This window comes from Pipistrellus kuhlii, unplaced genomic scaffold, assembly GCF_014108245.1.
Source record: "Pipistrellus kuhlii isolate mPipKuh1 unplaced genomic scaffold, mPipKuh1.p scaffold_m20_p_35, whole genome shotgun sequence".
In the NCBI taxonomy this organism is placed as follows: Eukaryota; Metazoa; Chordata; class Mammalia; order Chiroptera; family Vespertilionidae; genus Pipistrellus; species Pipistrellus kuhlii.
This window is the reverse complement of record NW_023425535.1, coordinates 4,513,023-4,531,559: the sequence shown is the minus strand read 5'-3', so window position 1 is coordinate 4,531,559 and position 18,537 is coordinate 4,513,023. Positions and strand designations below refer to the sequence as shown.

The 18,537-nt window shown below is 55.0% G+C and overlaps 1 protein-coding gene across 2 annotated transcripts in view; it reads right to left on the bottom strand.

Moving 5' to 3' along the window:
- Nucleotides 1-18,537, bottom strand: part of GRID1 (glutamate ionotropic receptor delta type subunit 1) — a 460,835-nt gene that overhangs the window by 417,662 nt on the left and 24,636 nt on the right. The gene's annotated exons all lie outside the window — the stretch shown is intronic.

Sequence of the window (18,537 nt, the reverse complement as noted above, 5' to 3'; positions counted from 1 at the left end):
TGCGGGCTCCGGGCTCCCAATGGAGACCAGCGCTGCTGCACGCCTGGTCCCATGAGGGAAGTGTGGCCGGAGGGGCAGGCAGACGAGCCGCTCCCAGGAGTGATGTGGGATCTGAGCAGCCTCTGCCGTCAGGGCCAACACCCATCAGAGTGAGGGGGCCAGAGTCCTGGCAGAGGAAGGCTGGTGGCCATGGGGCTGTGGGGCAGGTGGAGAGTGGCCTGTTTCACTCGGTCGGGCTGTCCTAAACCACAGGAAGCTGGAACAGTCCTGTCACTCGGCCTCCGGGCCATGACCTACATCACAAGGATGGCAGCAGTGGGTCACAGAGGTGCCATGAGGCTGCTCCATCCCTGGCCCGGCCCCACGGCGCCACCCAGCTTCCCGCGCCAACACTGCAGCTGGCCTCAGGGCGAGGAGATGAGCGGCCCTCCTGGTGACCAGCAGCCTTCGCCTCTGCCCCTCCCAGGCAGGGTGAGGGCCCAGGCTGGCCCTGCACATACCGCCCTTCAGCCCCCGCACCGCCCGAGGCACCCAGCAGCTGGGAGAGGCCTGCGGCCCAGGATGGCGGGTGGCCAGGCACCACTCCCAGCCCGCCTCAGGGCGCCTGCGGTGACCCGGATAGTCACAGAGAAGCCCTGGCGACACCTCACCCAGACCAAATGCGCCATCTGCCTGACCACACAGGATGCAGCCAGGCAGGCAGTGCAGCGGGAGGGGACAGAGGGCGGCGTGGGGGTGTGCTTCCAGGCCCTCGGAGGAACGCAGCCCTGCGTCCCAGCCTCTGGCCTTCAACAGTAATCCTGCCAGCCAACACATGTGCAGTGCAAGCCAGGTGCTGCTCTGAGACAGTGGGTCCAGATGCACATGAAGGTATAGGTAGGGATTAAATATATCATATATAATAAAAGGCTAATATGCAAATTGACCAAACGGTGGGACAACCAGTACTATGATGTGCACTGACCACCAGGGGGCAGACACTCAACAGAGGAGCGGCCCCTGGTGGTCAGTGCACTCCCACAGGGGGGGCGCTGCTCAGCCAGAATCCAGGCTCATGGCTGGCGAGCACAGCAGGGGTGCTGGGAGCCTCTCTTGCCTCTGTGGCAGCACTAAGAATGTCTGACTTACCACTTAGGCCGGCTCCCCGCAGCAGACAGACATCCCGAGGGCTCCCGGACTGGGAGAGGGCGCAGGCCCGCCGAGGCACCCACGCCCCCCACCAAGAGCACAAATTTCGCGCACTGGGCCTCTGGTACATATATAAGGGCTCCCTCAGCAATGGTTCCCTGGCCTCCTCTCAGTGCTCCTCCATCTCCCAGCCTGGGCTGACTCCCTCGCAGACTTAATGTTATCACAGCAGTGACCACCAGCTAATGCACTCTGTAACCTGCTAATCACTCCTGTTGCCTCCACTACAGTGTAAGCCTCAAGGGGTCAGAGATCCCTGCCCAAGGCCCGGAGCAGAGCAGTGCTGCTGCTGCTGCTGCAACTGAATGGTGAGGGGGAGAGGCATCTGTCCTGTGGGTCCTCGTGGGGCCGCCGGTGCTGCTGAGGGTGTTCCTGCTGCGAGCTCAGGTGGGGGAGGCCGTCCTGCCTCCTCACTCAGGGGCAGGCAGCCTGCACCGGGCCCAGGACCGCAGCCCACTCTGTGGAGAGCACAGGGGTTTGCTCTGGTACTGGCTTGGGCTTTTGTTTGAAATGTAATATGATATATAGAATCCTATGTAATAAAAGCCTAATATGCTAAGTGTCTGTTCCACGGTCCGCCGTTTAACCCATCAAAGCGTAATATTCTAATGATATGCTAAGGCCATTCAACCGCTCGGTATGACGTGCACTGACCACCAGGGGCATATGCTCCAACCGGTAGGTTAGCTTGCTGCTGGGGTCCGGCCAATTGGGACTGAGCAAGACGGGCCAGACACACCTGGAGCCCTCCCACAGTCCCTCCCTGGCTGGCCAACCTCCCGCATCCCTCCCCAGCCCTGATCGTGCGCCGGTGGGGTCCTCGGCCTGGCCTGCGCCCTCCCGCAATCTGAGACCCCTCGAGGGTTGTCGGAGAGCTGAACGGGTTTCGGCCTGATCCGCAGGCCAGGCAAAGGGACCCCCTTGCAGACTTAGTTTTATCACAACAGTGACCGCCAGCTAACGCACTCTTTAAACTAATTCATGCACGGGGCCTCTAATATTAGCAGTAAAAGAAACGAATCTCTAACATGTAACTGGCTCTGTTTGACAGAGCCAAGCAATCAAATCAAGTGGCTTTCTTTTATGCCCACTCTGCTCCAGGCACTGGACAAGGCCCTCTGACGCCTTGGAGTTTACAGTCTAGTGGAGGCAACAGAAGATGATTAGTGGATTATAGAGTGTATTAGCTGGTGATCACTGTTGTAGACAGAACTAAGCCTGTGAGGGGGTCTCTTAGCCTAGGGTGGGGAGATGGAGGAGCACTGAGCGGAGGCCAGGGAACCCTGGTTGAGGGGACCCTGGTTGAGGGGACCATGGTTGAGGGGACCCTGGTTGAGGGAGCCCTGGTTGAGGGAGCCCTGGTTGAGGGGACCCTGGTTGAAGGGACCCTGGTTGAGGGGACCCTGGTTGAGGGATCCCTGGTTGAGGGGACCCTGGTTGAGGGGACCCTGGTTGAGGGATCCCTGGTTGAGGGGATCCTGGTTGAGGGGATCCTGGTTGAAGGGATCCTGGTTGAGGGATCCCTGGTTGAGGGATCCCTGGTTGAGGGATCCCTGGTTGAAGGATCCCTGGTTGAGGGGACCCTGGTTGAGGGGACCCTGGTTGAGGGATCCCTGGTTGAGGGGATCCTGGTTGAAGGATCCCTGGTTGAGGGGATCCTGGTTGAAGGATCCCTGGTTGAGGGGACCCTTAAGCAAAGGCCTTGGAAGCCAGGAGGGGTCTGAGGAGCTCTGGGAAGAGACACTGGGCTGAAGGTAGCAGAGCAGCACGTGGCCCAAGACAGAAAATGAGGGCCCGGCAGGAGGGGGCAGGGAGAGGGGCACCCTGGCACCACCATCACAGTGTCAGCCTGATCAGAGTGTGTTTGCATCGGCATGAACAGACCAGGGGGTGAAGGCAGAGATGGAAGGGGAGGGGGGGCTGTGTCAGGTTCCAAATGCTGCCGGTGGTCAGGTGAGAAGACCGCGGTGACTGGGTCATGGGACATGGAGACATGGACATCCTGTGGCCCTGAGAGGAGCACTGTGAGGGCAACGTGCTGTGAGGGGGACGGGAAGGGGGACAGAGAGGCAGGGGCATGGGGCCCAGCCAGAGGCTCCTTCCGCAAGGACAGCACAGTCTGCTTGGGATCTGATGGCAGAGCTGTGCCCAGGGGGAGGCTGATGCGGAGAGACGGGAGGGCAGTGGCTGAGGGCCCAGGAGGGCAGGGGCCAAAGGAATTGGATACAAGTATGCTGCAGCCATTTAAAATAAACAGATGAGAGTATTAAGTAAAATTCTGTAAAGAAAAATAACGAGAAGGAACTAGATATAAAAATGTATTATAGAGCAATAATAGTAAAGTATTATAGAACTGGCACAAATGTAGAAATATGGGTCTGAATTTTTAAATCCATAAATAGACCTTACTGCACATAAGAATTTAATGGATTACAAGATAGGCCCACCAAATGATGTAGAAAAAAATTCTTGATGAATAAATTGTGCTGTGATAACTGGTAGTTTTAAGGAAAAGTAATTAATTAAGAAAAACACTTATCTTCACACAACAAAAATAAACTCTGGAGAGATTAAAGAATCAAATAGAAAACTCAAATGAGCCCTAACTGGTTTGGCTCAGTGGATAGAGCATCATCGTCCTGAGGACTAAATGGTCCCGGGTTCGATTCTAATGAAAGGCACATGCCGGAGTTGCAGGCTCCATCCCCAGTAGCCGGTGTGTAGGAGACTGCCAATTTATGTTTCTATCTCTCTAACCCTCTCCCTTCCTCTCTCTCTAAAAATCAATAAAAACGTATTTTTAAAAAATAATCAACCAATTAATGCATAAATAAGGGGACAACAAATTGATGCTTCCCTCTCCCTTTCTCTCTAAAATCAACAAATTTTAAAAAGTAATCTAAAATGGAAAGGCATTTCACATCTATTAAAACAACAACAACGAAAAACAAAGGTTGGTAACTGCAATGCCAAATGCTTGCTGAGTGGCCATAAAACTGACCTCACACAGCTAATGGAGAAACACTCCTTCTTAAAAACAATTTGGCGTTACCACTGTAAGTTCCATGAAAATGCTCATAGTCTTTGGCCCAATCATCTCACTTTTCTTGACAAAATAATTCATTAGAAGGAAAAGACTACTTTAAGATGGTCAACATTGCATGGTTTAAAATATCCAGAAACAGAAAACAATCTAAACCCCTAACAAAAGGTGATGTTTAAGTAAATTAAAGAACACCAACCTAGTATACCTTACTTATACTTTGATATATGTTGATTGATCCTCATTAAAACTGCAGGAGGGGAAAGAAAATTACATAAAGTAAAAATAAATAAATAAATAAATAAATAAGCAAACAAACAAACAGACTTAATGGGCAATTTTTATGCAGCCATCTATGTATATAAAACCCTAATATGCAAATCAATTGAAGGGCAGAACAGCAGAACCACGGGCGGAATGGCCCGTTGCTATGACATGCACCGACCACCAGGGTCAGATGCTCAAAGCAGGAGCTGCCCCCAGCCTGCAGGCCCCAACCAGTGGCAGCGGTGAGTGGGCGGCTCAGAGCCAGCCAAGGCAGGTGCAAGGGACCTCTTCTCCCCCCACCCCCGCCTCCGCCCTGCCGGTCACCCCACAGAGGGAGGCGACTGGTGGTGGCTCAGAGGGAGCGGCGCCAGACTTGCAGCCTCCAAAACGGGGGAGAGTAAACCTCGGCTGTTGGAAGCCACCTGTTGGGAGTAGTCTGATGCCCAGTGACTCAGACAGGACCCTGCCCCGGCTGAAGGGAAACGGCTTTCCTCCCGGGAACCTCCAGAAGCACCACCTCTGCGGGTCCTGCCTCACCAGCCTCTCCCAGGTCCCAGAGGGTCAGAACCTGGAGGAGGCGGAGCCGAGGCTCTGGGACTCCAGCCAAGCGCCTGCCTGCGCTCCGCCCCGCCGGAACCGGAACCGGGCTGAGTCCGGAACCGAGGGAGAGGGAGACAGCAGCACCGCAGGGTCAAGGCCGCAGGAAGAGCAGGAGCTCTGGGAGCAGGAGGGCTGAGTTCAGATCACCCGCGGCGGACCAGCGGGGGGCTCCCGGGAGGGACCCCGGGAATGAGCATGGCACCCCTCCTTCCGCCGCCGGGCCCTCCAGAGCGCCCTCCGCCTCCGGGAAGGTAACGGAACCGATCCTTCCCCGGCGGGCAAACAGGCCTCCACCGAAGCAGGACACAGCTGGGCCAGCTCCCCACCACCCGGCCGCTCTCAGATAAGACTGTGGCTCCGCCGTCTCGCTGGCTTTCTGCTTCAGGGGGCACCAGCCATCGCTCCCGCACAGGCGGCCTCCATCCCCGTTCCTTTCCGTCCTGTGTGCTAGCGGCCTGGGCTGAGCCAGGGCTCGGAGGAGAGGAAATGGCGCGCAGCAGCCTTCCCTCTGCCGGCCCTTTACCGAGGGGCGGGCACAGCTCACCCGGTCACCCCTTTCCCAGGGAGCCCCGGCCGGCAGGTGCCGATCCCCCCGTCGCCGGGCAGAGGGGGACGGGGCAGCCCCGGAGGAGCGGCCTCAGCCCCCGGCCTCGGCCTGGCGTCGGCCTGAGCCACTGTCTCCACGGCCGGGGTGACCACCATCACCAACACACACACACACACACACACACACACACACACACACACACCCCGCCAGGCCCTCGCCCTCCGCAGGCCTCCGTCCGCCGGAGCAGCAGGCACAGCCTTCGGCGCTGGCTCTTCGGTTTGGGGAGGGAGGTACCTGGAGCCCTGGCTAGCTCTGCGCCGGAAGCAGCCGCTTAGCCATCCAGGTGCCCTCACTCCCCAGCACAGGCCCAGACAAGGCCGCCTCTCCCGAGTCACTCCGCCGCGCACCCGCTCCGGCCCAGCCTTTTCCCCGCGAAGCCTCACTGGCTCTGCCCAGCTCCGTCTCCGACCTCGGCCTCCCCCCGGCTCTGGGCTGGCCGCCACCCCTGCTGCAGGCCGAGCGGGAAGCCAACAGCAGAGCCGGCCGCACTCCTGGGCACCGTCCACAGCGCAGCCACGCCGCCGTGGGTGAGGGGGGACACGGTGAGGGGGACACGGTGAGGGGGACACGGTGAGGGGGACACGGTGAGGGGGGACGCGGTGAGGGGACACACGGTGAGGGGACACACGGTGAGGGGGACGCGGTGAGGGGGGACGCGGTGAGGGGGGACACGGTGAGGGGGACACGGTGAGGGGGGACGCAGTGAGGGGACACACGGTGAGGGGGGACGCGGTGAGGGGACACACGGTGAGGGGACACACGGTGAGGGGGGACGCGGTGAGGGGACACACGGTGAGGGGACACACGGTGAGGGGGGACGCGGTGAGGGGGGACGCGGTGAGGGGGGACACGGTGAGGGGGACACGGTGAGGGGGGACACGGTGAGGGGGACACGGTGAGGGGGGACACGGTGAGGGGGGACGCGGTGAGGGGACACACGGTGAGGGGACACGCGGTGAGGGGGACGCGGTGAGGGGACACACGGTGAGGGGACACACGGTGAGGGGGGACGCGGTGAGGGGGGACACGGTGAGGGGGGACACGGTGAGGGGGACACGGTGAGGGGGGACACGGTGAGGGGGGACACGGTGAGGGGGGACGCGGTGAGGGGACACACGGTGAGGGGACACACGGTGAGGGGGGACGCGGTGAGGGGGGACGCGGTGAGGGGGGACACGGTGAGGGGGACACGGTGAGGGGGGACGCGGTGAGGGGACACACGGTGAGGGGACACACGGTGAGGGGGGACGCGGTGAGGGGACACACGGTGAGGGGACACACGGTGAGGGGGGACGCGGTGAGGGGACACACGGTGAGGGGACACACGGTGAGGGGGGACGCGGTGAGGGGGGACACGGTGAGGGGGACACGGTGAGGAGGGACACGTGGTGAGGGGGGACTCGCGGTGAGGAGGAGGGACACGCGGTGAGGAGGAGGGACACGCGGTGAGGAGGAGGGACACGCGGTGAGGAGGAGGGACACGCGGTGAGGAGGAGGGACACGTGGTGAGGGGGGACACGCGGTGAGGAGGAGGGACACGCGGTGAGGAGGAGGGACACGCGGTGAGGAGGAGGGACACGCGGTGAGGGGGAACACGCGGTGAGGAGGAGGGACACGCGGTGAGGAGGAGGGACACGCGGTGAGGAGGAGGGACACGCGGTGAGGAGGAGGGACACGCGGTGAGGAGGAGGGACACGTGGTGAGGGGGGACACGCGGTGAGGAGGAGGGACACGCGGTGAGAGGGAACACGCAGTGAGGAGGAGGGACACGCAGTGAGGGGGAACACGTGGTGAGGGGGGACACGCGGTGAGGAGGAGGGACACGCGGTGAGGGGGGACACGTGGTGAGGGCGGACACGCGGTGAGGAGGAGGGACACGCGGTGAGGGGGAACACGCGGTGAGGGGGGACACGCGGTGAGGAGGAGGGTCACGCGGTGAGGGGGGACACGTGGTGAGGGCGGACACGCGGTGAGGAGGAGGGACACGCGGTGAGGGGGAACACGCGGTGAGGAGGAGGGACACGCGGTGAGGAGGAGGGACACGCGGTGAGAGGGAACACGCAGTGAGGAGGAGGGACACGCAGTGAGGGGGAACAGGTGGTGAGGGGGGACACGCGGTGAGGAGGAGGGACACGCGGTGAGGGGGGACACGCGGTGAGCGGGGTCACGCTGTGAGGAGGGACACGCGGTGAGGGGGACACGCGGTGAGGGGGGACAGCTCTGACATCCCTCGAGGGCTGGTGAAGCGCTCCTGGGTGTCTTTTGTGAGTGAAAACTTCTGGCAACTCTTAGAGAACCTGATACAGCCAATGAATCCCCAAGTGTGTCCCCTCACACCTCATAGCACCTGCTACAACCTAGTAACTCCCAAGAAACCAGAACCTGAATTGTAGCAAGAACTCCAGGTAATTCTTACGCACACACAAAAGCCTGGCAAGCCCTAGTCTAAATAAGCAGAGACTTATGAGCAATAACAACCAATGACAATCTATAGTCCTTAACTGAGTCCTGGTGTGAACCAATCAGCTGTAGGGGATACTCTGGAGGCCTCTAGGGGAGTTTCAATATGGATTGTTAGATTATAATAGGAAAGTATGATTATTCTGCTGGCATAATAATGGTCTGGTGACTGTGCAGGAAAATGCCTTCTCAATTTTAGAGATGTATCTTACCTAATAGAGAAACATGTAAATTGACCATACCTCTGCTACGACTATAGCCAATCAGAATGGATATGCAAACTAACTTAACAAAGAGGGAGGCTAATTTGCATACATCCCTGGGCGAGGAGGGAACCTCCTCGGCACCCAGGTCACTGCCAGCCGGCCATCAGGCAGAGGCTTTATTTAGGCTTCAGAAGGGGCCGAACCTGCGATCGGAGGGGCAGGGGGAACCCTTTCTCAAGCCTAAAGCCTGGGGCAGAGGCTTTAGGCTTGGGCAGGGGCTCAGCCTGGGATCAGAGGGAAGGGGGGAATTCAATGGAAACACATCCTCAGGAGAGGATAAAAAGAAAAGTAAAGAAAGAAATGTCACGTCTTATGAAAGGCACAGCTTAAAGAAAGTTGTCATTTTTTTCGTGGTGAAGGGACTGGAGTCCATGTTGATGACTCCAGTGGTGACTGGCAGTGATGCAGCAGCAGGGTGATGGGGCTGGCACCTTCCTCCGATCAGCCCAGTCACCTCCTGCAAAGGGAGGCCAGACTGCGGCTTAAGTCCACTCCCAACGGGGAGCAGGCCTAAGCCATCAGTAGGACATTCCCTGAGGTCTCCCAGTATGTGAGAGGGGGGAGGCTGGGCTGAGGGACCCCTCCCCAGTGCATGAATTTCATGCATCAGGACCCTAGCACTTACATATTTAGGAACGAACTACCATGATGTCTGTAATTTAATTTAAAATACCCCCCTCCCCCCCCAAAAAAAGATGAAGCAGATATATACCAAAACGCTAACTGTTAAACTCGGGTTATGAGAATGTGGGTGCTTATTACACTATTCTACACTTCTCTCAGGTGTAAGAAATCTGTATAATACAAATTAGAAATAGAAGGAAAGAATAGTTTACTTTGGCAGAGATTTTCTGAACTGCCAGTGGAGGTGGCGGGTGGTTCTCCCAGGCGGTGTGAGGGCAGCCCGCAGCCAGGAAGCTCAGTTTCCTGAGCAACTGCTACCTGCTAGGTGTGGCAGGAGCGGACATTCCTTTTCCTCATCTGTCTTCATCAGCTCAGAGATGCCTCATTAGCCGTTTCACAGGTCAGATCCTATGGGATTACACCTCGCCCCCTCACACAGCTGGTAACGCTGACACCCCAGTGACCTGCACCCCACCAGCAGCCGCCTGTGGAGCCTCTCAGTCTCCTTGGCACCCTTGTGCCTGGGCAGGGATCCTGCTGGCCACTCCCTCCAGGTCCTACCTCTGTAACTACCACATTTTTCCATATATACGACACCCCCCATGTATAAAACACCTCCCAATTTTCTAACACAAAATTAAGAAATCAATATTTTAAACATTTTGCTGGTTTTCCTCTTAAGGCCTTCTTCTTTGGCATCTTAAAGCTGTTCTCCCTGTTCTCTCCACCGTCCGATCATACCCTCAGCGGGAGGAGGTCCAAATTGTCTCTCTGCAGCTCTATTTCCATGCTCTTTTGCAGAGCTGATTGCATTCAGTTTGAATTTTGCAGAGTAAGACAATCATTTACCGGTACTTATCTTTATTTCTGACATCTTTATGGGCTCACAACGCTCAGGTCCCTGTTGCAACTGCACTCTCCACCTCCACCTCCAGGTACAGCATCAGCTGACGTCAGTAACAATAGGCTTGTGATTGGAGGAAGCCTGTCTGACAAGGTCTGGGCAGCTTTGCACCCTCATGGCTCCCTCCTTGGCTGACTTCCATGTATGAGACGCCCATCGGTTTTCAGTCTAACGATTTTAGGAAAACAAAGCATCTTATACGTGGATAAATACAGTACCTCCAGGCTCACTGACCTCAAGGAGGCCAACTTTTTAGAGACCCCACAAATGTTCCCTTTTCAGTCTCAGATCATTCCCTCTCCCGTCCTCGCTGTTCCCTGCCCTCCCGGCAGCCTGCTTGCAAAGGGCCCAGCCAGGCTGCCTGGGAAGATGTGAAGTGAAGTGTTCTCAGTCTGTTCCGGGGAAGGCTGCTGGAGCCTGGCCAGGCCATGACCCTCGGTGCTCTCACCTTACTCGGCGGGGGCCAAAAGGGTCCCCCGCTCACTTCACCACTCTTCTCTGCTTCACCCACACATCTGCCGTCTCAGTACCCTGCTCCGAAACCCACTCTGCCCACTGGCATTCCCGACAGACTTCCCTGAGGCCCCAAAGCCACACGGTTAAGCTGCAGGGCACAGGGAGGACAGGAGCCTGACTGGGACAGGGAAGGCACCGGCAGAAGATTCTTCGCCCTTCCTAGGCCTGTGCACACTCTCCAGGCATCCTCTCCTCAGCGGCCGCACTTGGCTCCCTGTGACCTCTGGCCCTTCCCTACCACAGCTCTGCTGCTGAGGTTCCTAAGGGCCCCACTGCCCTGCACCCAGACATGGACAAGCCGGCACCTGATGAGCCCTAAAAACTCAGCTGTCCACTTCCCCCGACCCAGAGGGCACAGCAGTACCAGGGCTGCAGGCAGGGCCCCGGAGGCGGGAAGGGAAATTGGGAGAACACTAAGACTGCGCCTCGCCCTGCCCTACCCATAATCCCTCGTTCCTTCCTGCCTGGGAGCAACAGGGTATCTAACCACACCGCTGGGTGGCCTCTGCATGCACACACAGGCTCCTCAGTTCAGCTCCATCAGAGAGGGGGCGGGGCCTTCGTCAGCCAAGGCAGGGTGGGAAATGGAGGTGAGCTCGCCCAGAGCCTGCCTGCTGTGCTCCCTCCAAGGACCTCGGGAGGAGGACCGAGACTCCCATGAGCACTGTCTACATTTGTCTCTATTTTCACGGCATTTCCATAGAGTAGGTAACACTGTCCCCACTGCAGCTGAGGAACCGGGGGCTCCGGCAGCATCAGAGCCTCCCTCCGGAGCCTGCAGCAGGCCATGGGAAGCCAGGTTTACAGATGAGTGTTTCTAACTTCAAAATCCAGCCCAGCTCCTCCACCAACATTCGGGGACAGCAGAGCCCCAACATTTACCCTTTGTACATCTGGGAACATTCCCTCCTCGATGTCCCCAGCCGTGGAGATGCGGAGTCCAAGGGGCATGTGAATGCAGAGAGTGGGAATGCCTGCAGGGATCACCCCTCCCAGGCCGGCTGCAAGTCTTTACCCAACTTGGGTCCAGCCTCTTCTCCAAACTGGAAAGGAAGAGCCCTCCACCCTGATGGCCTCGGTCCCGGCCCAGGAGCCCTCCGCTCTGCCTTGGCGCACACTAAGCTGTGAGTGCCAATGGGCCCTGGTGGCTTCTCTAGGGCCCTCCAGAGCCAAGGCCCGGGGAGAAGGCTGCCTGCTTGTAGCCCTCGCCAGTCACCTTCCGCTCACTGATTCAAAATAGGACCTAATCGCACTTGGCACTTGCTCACCGGCTTCAAGGAAACTTCCAATCACAGGGAGAGTCTGCAGGGCTATCTGGAAACTCCTGGGTATGAACTGTGGTAACCTGGCTCAAAAAACAAAGGGTCTCATTTCCCTCCATTCTCCCCTCCTGTCCTTGCCCTGAGTCTGGCTTTCAGAAGCCAACAGTCAAAGCAATGAAGAAGCCCTAGCCAGTGGCTCAGTGGTTAGAGTAGGGGTGTCGAACTCAATCAGAGAAGGGGCCAAAATCTAAAATCCAGCCTAAATCGCGGGCCGAATGGTTTACTGAACAGTCATAAACTGACAATGTTAACCAGAAATGTGAATTTAAAATGAGTGGAACAATCTTTTCCTTAACAGTGCTGTTAACCAACTCACATGCTATCAAGGATTTGGCCCGCGGGCCTCGTGTTTGACACGTGTTGGTTAGAGCATTGGCCTGTGGACTGAGGGTGAAGGGTTCGATTACAATCAAGGGCGTGTACCTCAGTTGCAGGCTTGATCCCCACCCTGGTGGGGTGCATGCGGGAGGCAACCAGTCCATGTGTCTCCTCACATCGATGTTTCTGTCTGTCCCCATCTCTCTAAAAAGCAATGGAGAAAATGTCCTCATGAGGATTAACGAACAAGAGAACAGAGAGGAACAGTGAGAAAGGAGATTGTTCTCCAGGCTGAAAACAAGGGCTTCCCCTGAAACAGAGCTCCAGCATCCAAGTTCCCTAACAACAGAGAGTCCAGAGGTGCAGGGCAGCTGTGGGTGTCAGAGCTCAGGAGGCTGATGATGGGGGCACTGCCTGGCGCTGTCCAAGGTGCTGACCTGCACTCCTGATGTGTGCCTTGACCAGAGCAAATAAGAACCACACTCATCCTTAAAAGCAATTGTTTTATTTTTCTATTACAGTTGATACACAATATTATATTATTTGCTGGTGTTACCAGTGATCAGACATTTATGTGACTTACAAAATGATCACCCTGATAAATCTAGTACCCATCTGACACCATACAGTTATTAAATATTATTGACTATATTCCCAATATTGTTCTTGACATCCCTATGTCTATTCTGTACCAATTTGTACTTCTTAGTCCCTTCACCTTTCCAATTCCCCCCAACACCACCCCAACTGGCAGCTGTCCAAGTGTTCTCTGTATCTGTGAGTCTTTTTTGGTTCTGCTTGTTCATCTATTCTGTTCTTTAGATTCCACAATAAGTGAAATCATCAGGCATTTGTCTTTCTCTGTCTGACTTATTTCCCTCAGCACAATGCCCTCTTACTTTAGATGGCAAAAAATCGTTCTTTTTTATGGCTGAGTCATAATCCATTGTATATATGCACTACTTCTTTATTCATTCATCTATTGGTGGACACTTAAGTTGCTTCCATATTTTGGCTATTGTAAATAATGCTGCAATGAACATACAGATGAACATTCAAAATTAATGTTTTGTGTTTCTTTAGATAAATACCCAGAAGTGTAATTGCTGGGTCCTTCTCTGTCTCTTGTTATAGCCTCTGTTTTAAAGTCTATTTTGTCTGGTATAAGTATTGCTACCCCAGTGATTTTGTTTGTTTTCATTTTTATAAAATATCTTTTTCCATCCCTTTACTGTCAGTCTGTGTGTGTCTTTTGATCTGAGTCTTTCATAGATAGCATATGTGAGGGTCTTATTTTCTTATCCATTCAGCCACCCTATGTCTTTTGGAGTATTAAATCTATTTTCATTTAATTTTTGATAGATATGAATTTATTGCCCTTTTATTATTGTTATTGCTATTCAAGAAGACCTTTAACATGGCTCATAATACTGGTTTGGTGATGATGAATTGCTTTAGCTTCTTCTTGTCTGGGAAGCTCTTTATCTCTCCTATTCTAAATGACAGACTTACTGGGTAGAGTAATCTTGGTTGTAAGTCCTTGCCTTTTGTTGCTTTGACTATTTTGTGCCAATCCATTCTGGCCTGCAAAGGTTCTGTTGATAATCAGCTAATGGAGCTCTCTTGTAGGTAACTGCTCTTCTCTTGCTGCTTTTAAAATTCTCTCCTTGTCTTTAACCTTTGGCATTTTAATTATGATGTGTCTTGATGTGGACTTCTTTGGGTTCATCTTGTTTGGGACTCCTTGTACTTCATAATTTTGGGTGTTTTTTCCCTTCACAGGTTAGAAAAGTTTTCAGTCATTATTTATTCAAATAGTCTCTTAATCTATATCTTCTCCTTCTGGTACCCCTATAATACAGATGTTATGTTTGATGTTGTCCCAGAGATCCCATAAACTATACTCATTTTTTATTCTTTTTTTTTTTTCTGCTGAATGGGTATTTTCTTCTACCTTGTCTCCCAAATTGCTGATTTGATCCCCCACTTCATCTGTTCTGCTGCTGAATCCTTCTAGTGTATTTTCATGCTGTTGAAGTCCTACTGAGCTCCTTAAGTATCCTTATAACCATTGTTTGGAACCATGGTTTGCTTGCCTTCACTTCATTTAGTTCTTTTTCTGGAGATTTCTCCTGTTCTTTCATTTGGGACATTTTTGCCTCCTCATGTTGGCTGCCTGTTGTGTTTACTGCTGTGCATTAGGTAGATCTGCTATGTCTACCAGTCTTGGAAGGCTAGACTCGTGTAGCAGATGTCCTGTAGGGCCCAGTGGTACAGCCTCCCCGTCACCCATGTGGGTGCTTAGGTGTGCCCCTCTGTCCTATTTGGGCGGTGTGCAGCTTCTGTTGTTGGCACGTCAATGGGAGAGATTGACGCTTAGACTGATCAGCTATGAGTACCAGCTGCAACTACAGCAGAGGTGCTGCTGTGCAGGGGCCAAACCCATGGAGCAGAACTCACTTCAGAGGCACTCTGGTACCCTCTGAGTCCACCCCTTGAGTGTGTTGCTCATGGGTGTGATTGGGTGGTGCTCCAGCATGGTCTGAAGCTACCTACTGGGGTGCACTGCCTTAGGAGCCTCCCAGGAGATGCAGGCCAAGGTCACTGCCACCTATGCCCTGCCTGGGAGTACCCAGCATGAGCTACAAAGCAATCTGTAGATGGCTGCTACTTGTGCTGGATTTGGAGGTTCCCAGGAGAGGCCAGCTGTGAACCGTGTCTGGCTGCTGCTAGTGATGAGCCTGGGGCCACTTACTGGCATGCTAAGGCCAGATGCTGCTTTGGGGGATTTGTGCAACGTTGAGAGAATTTAGGAGAGTGCTCAGTGTGAACCAAAATAAGACATTTAATATGGAAAAGCCACTGAGAGTGGCTTGGGTGGGCCCAAAAGTTGGGTGGGGAGGGTCTCAGGGAATCATGAGGGCAAAACAAAGAGTGTAAGCCAGGTTGATAAAGACTCAGATATAGCGCTGTGCCTGCAGGGGAGGTGGGGGTAGGGGTCAGCACAGGCACCATGGCCTCTGACAGCACCTGTGTCTGGGAGAAAGCTGCCTCATCCCAAAGCCAGACAATTCAGTTCCTCCCCACACGTCCCTGGTGCCTTTCAGGCTACTGCCCTAGCACTGGAGCTCAGGGCAAGTGAGTCTGAGTGAGACTGAGTGAGTCTGAGTGAGTCCCAGTGAGCCTTAGGAGGAACATGTGCGACCCCAGCTGTCTCCCGCTCCCTCAGCCTCAGTCCCCACTGGTTTTCACAGCCAGAAGTTATGGGGACTTCTCTTCCTGCACTGGAACCCTGGGCTAGGGCACCTGGTGTGGGGCTGGGGCTCCTCGCTCCTCAGGGGGAACCTCTATACCTGAGCTATCCCCCTGAATTTTAACCACTGTATATGTGTGTGGGACCAGCCTGGTCTGCATGGCCTCCCCTTGGCCCAGTCTTGACATGGTTTCTTCTGAATGTCAGGCCCACCACTTTTTATTTATTTTTTATTTTTGAGGAAATCAAAACCCGTAATTTTTTGGTGTACAAGATGATGCTCTAACCAACTGAGCCACCTGGCCAGGGCAGGACCACCATTCTTTATCCCCACATCTAACTGCCAACTTGGAGTGAATTTTACCATCCAGAGTTCAGGTACTAGATCTGCCCTCACCCCCTTCCACAAGTCCTTGGCTACTCTCCCCAGATATTTCACTTTCCAGACAGACCCTGCCGGGATATGGCTTACCTTACCATGGACCTGTGAACTGAGCCCCCTCCCGAGTGACCAGATGGGCCCCTCTACCCTCAGACCTGAACCAAGGCCCGCCAGACTTTGGGGTGACGCCCTGACCCTTGGCAGGAGCCCCAGAGCCACTTCAGAATCTGTGGATGTTGGGTTCAAACCAGCTGTTGCTCCTATACATTCTGACAAGTTGAGGAGTCTATGCCTGCGTGTATCTGCAGGCTATGAACACAATGTACCCACCGTCAGCGTGACCCTGTGTCACTGTTCACTTCAGAAACCGTCCAGTCGTGTGGCATTGATCAAAAGAGAAATCTGCTGTGCCTAACCGGAGAACGTACTGTTAGAGGGTTTCTAAAGATACAGTTATGGGTTATTTATGTCTGGAAACAGCCTATGCTTTGTGTTAGTAGGAAGACCATATAGTAAATTTGTGGATTTAGGAGAACCTGTCTTAGAACTTAAGATTTATAAGCAGGGGAGACAGGGATGGGAACTACAGAGCATTAATTTCCTTGAGATCGCAAGTGTCAAGAGTTGTAAGCATAGCGGAACTTGACAAAGTGAAAAAGAGGACCCAGTTCACACAAAAAACTGCAGGCTCCTCACTCACCCAGAGAGGGGTCTCTCCTTACGTGACGAATGACAAATAACACTGGTCCTGGGAGAGCGTGTAGAGGCGGCCCCGGGGCTAAAGGAAGAGGCAGGCGAGCCGTGAGCAGCGGCGACGCGGAGGTTTCCCGGATTCAGACCAGTAGCCAGCTGGTGAAACCCTCCCTGCAGCGGGTCCTCCACAGCCACTGCCTCACAGAGAGGAGGAGGAATCGACCAGCGCCACCTCACGCCAGCGCACTGCTGCTCCTCAGTCCGCACAGCCGCAGCAGCGCAGTCGTCTCCCCCAAGGGCAGCCTCCGGCTGGGCCTCGTGTGCTCCCCAGGCCCCTCACCGCTGGAGCTCCCAGTGCGCGAGGGAGCAGTTGGAGGATCCCAATCTTCCTGACAGCAGGCTGAATGTAACAGAGGAACCTCTGGTAACAAGATGAGAAGTCCCCAACGCCCAGACCTGGCTCACAGATGCCGAATACGGTAACTGGAGAGCAGTGCTGAGCAGCAGCTGCCTCTGCAGCGAGGCCCAGGCGGAGCTCTGCCCTGGGCGCAGAGACAGCTCTGCAGCTCTCCTCGCGTTCCCTTCACTCGCTTCCACTGCACAGTGATAACAGAGCTGTCTGCTCCGGGCCTGCAGCCTCATGGCCCTGAGACTGAGGCCGGGGCGACCCCAGCCCCCGAGACCCGACGCTGGCTTCCCGGCCACACGTTTGCGAGAGCCTTCTGCAGAGGAGCAGCGGAAGCTGCACCACCGGCACCGCACCTTCCCCACGGGCAGCTTGGCAGATCGGGCCCCTTGGTGCATGTCGCTCTGTGCTGCGGTGCGACCAGCTGCTGCACGGGCTGCAATGCCAGCCGGCTCCCGCTCTGGGTCTGTCGCACATTGTGACTGCGCAAATAAACGCTCACGCCAATGAGCGGCTGTTTCTTGAAGTTTAATGTTGTGTTTATGACACTGAAGTATTTGCTTAAATTCTAAATAAAAATTTGTTTCACTTTTTTATTGCTGATTTAAGGTGATACTGATTATCCTTGTACTTCAAGCAGGAGTTTTCTTATTTGAAGTTTTAGAAACAGTTTTAGGTCTTCACTTGGAAAGACAGATATTAGTCTACCCTTCTATTGTTTTCAAAAATATCTGAATAAAAATGATTGCATCTAAAATAAAAAAGGAAGGCGGATGGTCTACGAAATGAACCATTGGGCCTGAGCTGTAGGGTTCTGGCCTGGTGCCTGCCTGCTGTCTCTTACCTGTGTGGTTTCCAGCTGGAGGAGCCACGCGCGCTGTCCGTGCTGGCTGCAGCACCGGCCTCAGACGCCTGGTGGGCGAGGGCAGCGTGTGTTCGGCAGGGGGTCACGTGGGCATGGTGACAAGCAGCATGGCCTCTGACCTCCCTTGTCATGCCATCAAAGAACCCACTCGAGGAAGATGAAGCGGGGTGGGCCCGGGACACTGCCCCTTCGATGGGCTTCCTTCTGGAATGTTCCTGAGCAGTGTGCACACCACGGAGCGCCCACGTGGCTCCTCTGTGCCAGGAGCCCATCCTCTCCGGCAGCTTCGTGGCCAGCGGCTCAGCAAGCTCAGCCCTGCGTCCCACCTGTGACGCGCACACATCCAGGACAGAGGCCACGCACTCTCCCTCCCCACGTCAGGCCACGCCAACTCCACCCCTCCTCAGAACTACAGATCCATCTGCTCAACCCCACAGATGCACACCCGGGGCCAGCAGCCTCCGCTCCACCATCTGCACAGCTTGACATTCCCTCTACTGTGGCCTGGGCCAGAGCCAAGTGCACAGTCCAGTCCATCCCACCACCACCACCACCCTCGCCCCACTCTCCTGCTGCTCTACTGGCCCCGTGTCATTTAGGGACAGAGCTTTCACACCTCCTTTCCCATCCCCCATCCCAGACCCTCCTGACTGAGCCACAGGCCATTAGATTCCCACTGTAAACAGACCCAGCCCGTATCTCTCCTACCATTCTCTTGTCAACGGACTGCACCCCAAGATGCTGCTTAAGACTTTATATACTTGGCCTCAGTGCCTTCTCAGTCCCCAGAACTCTCACCAGATCCTGCAGGAGTGGGGCAGAG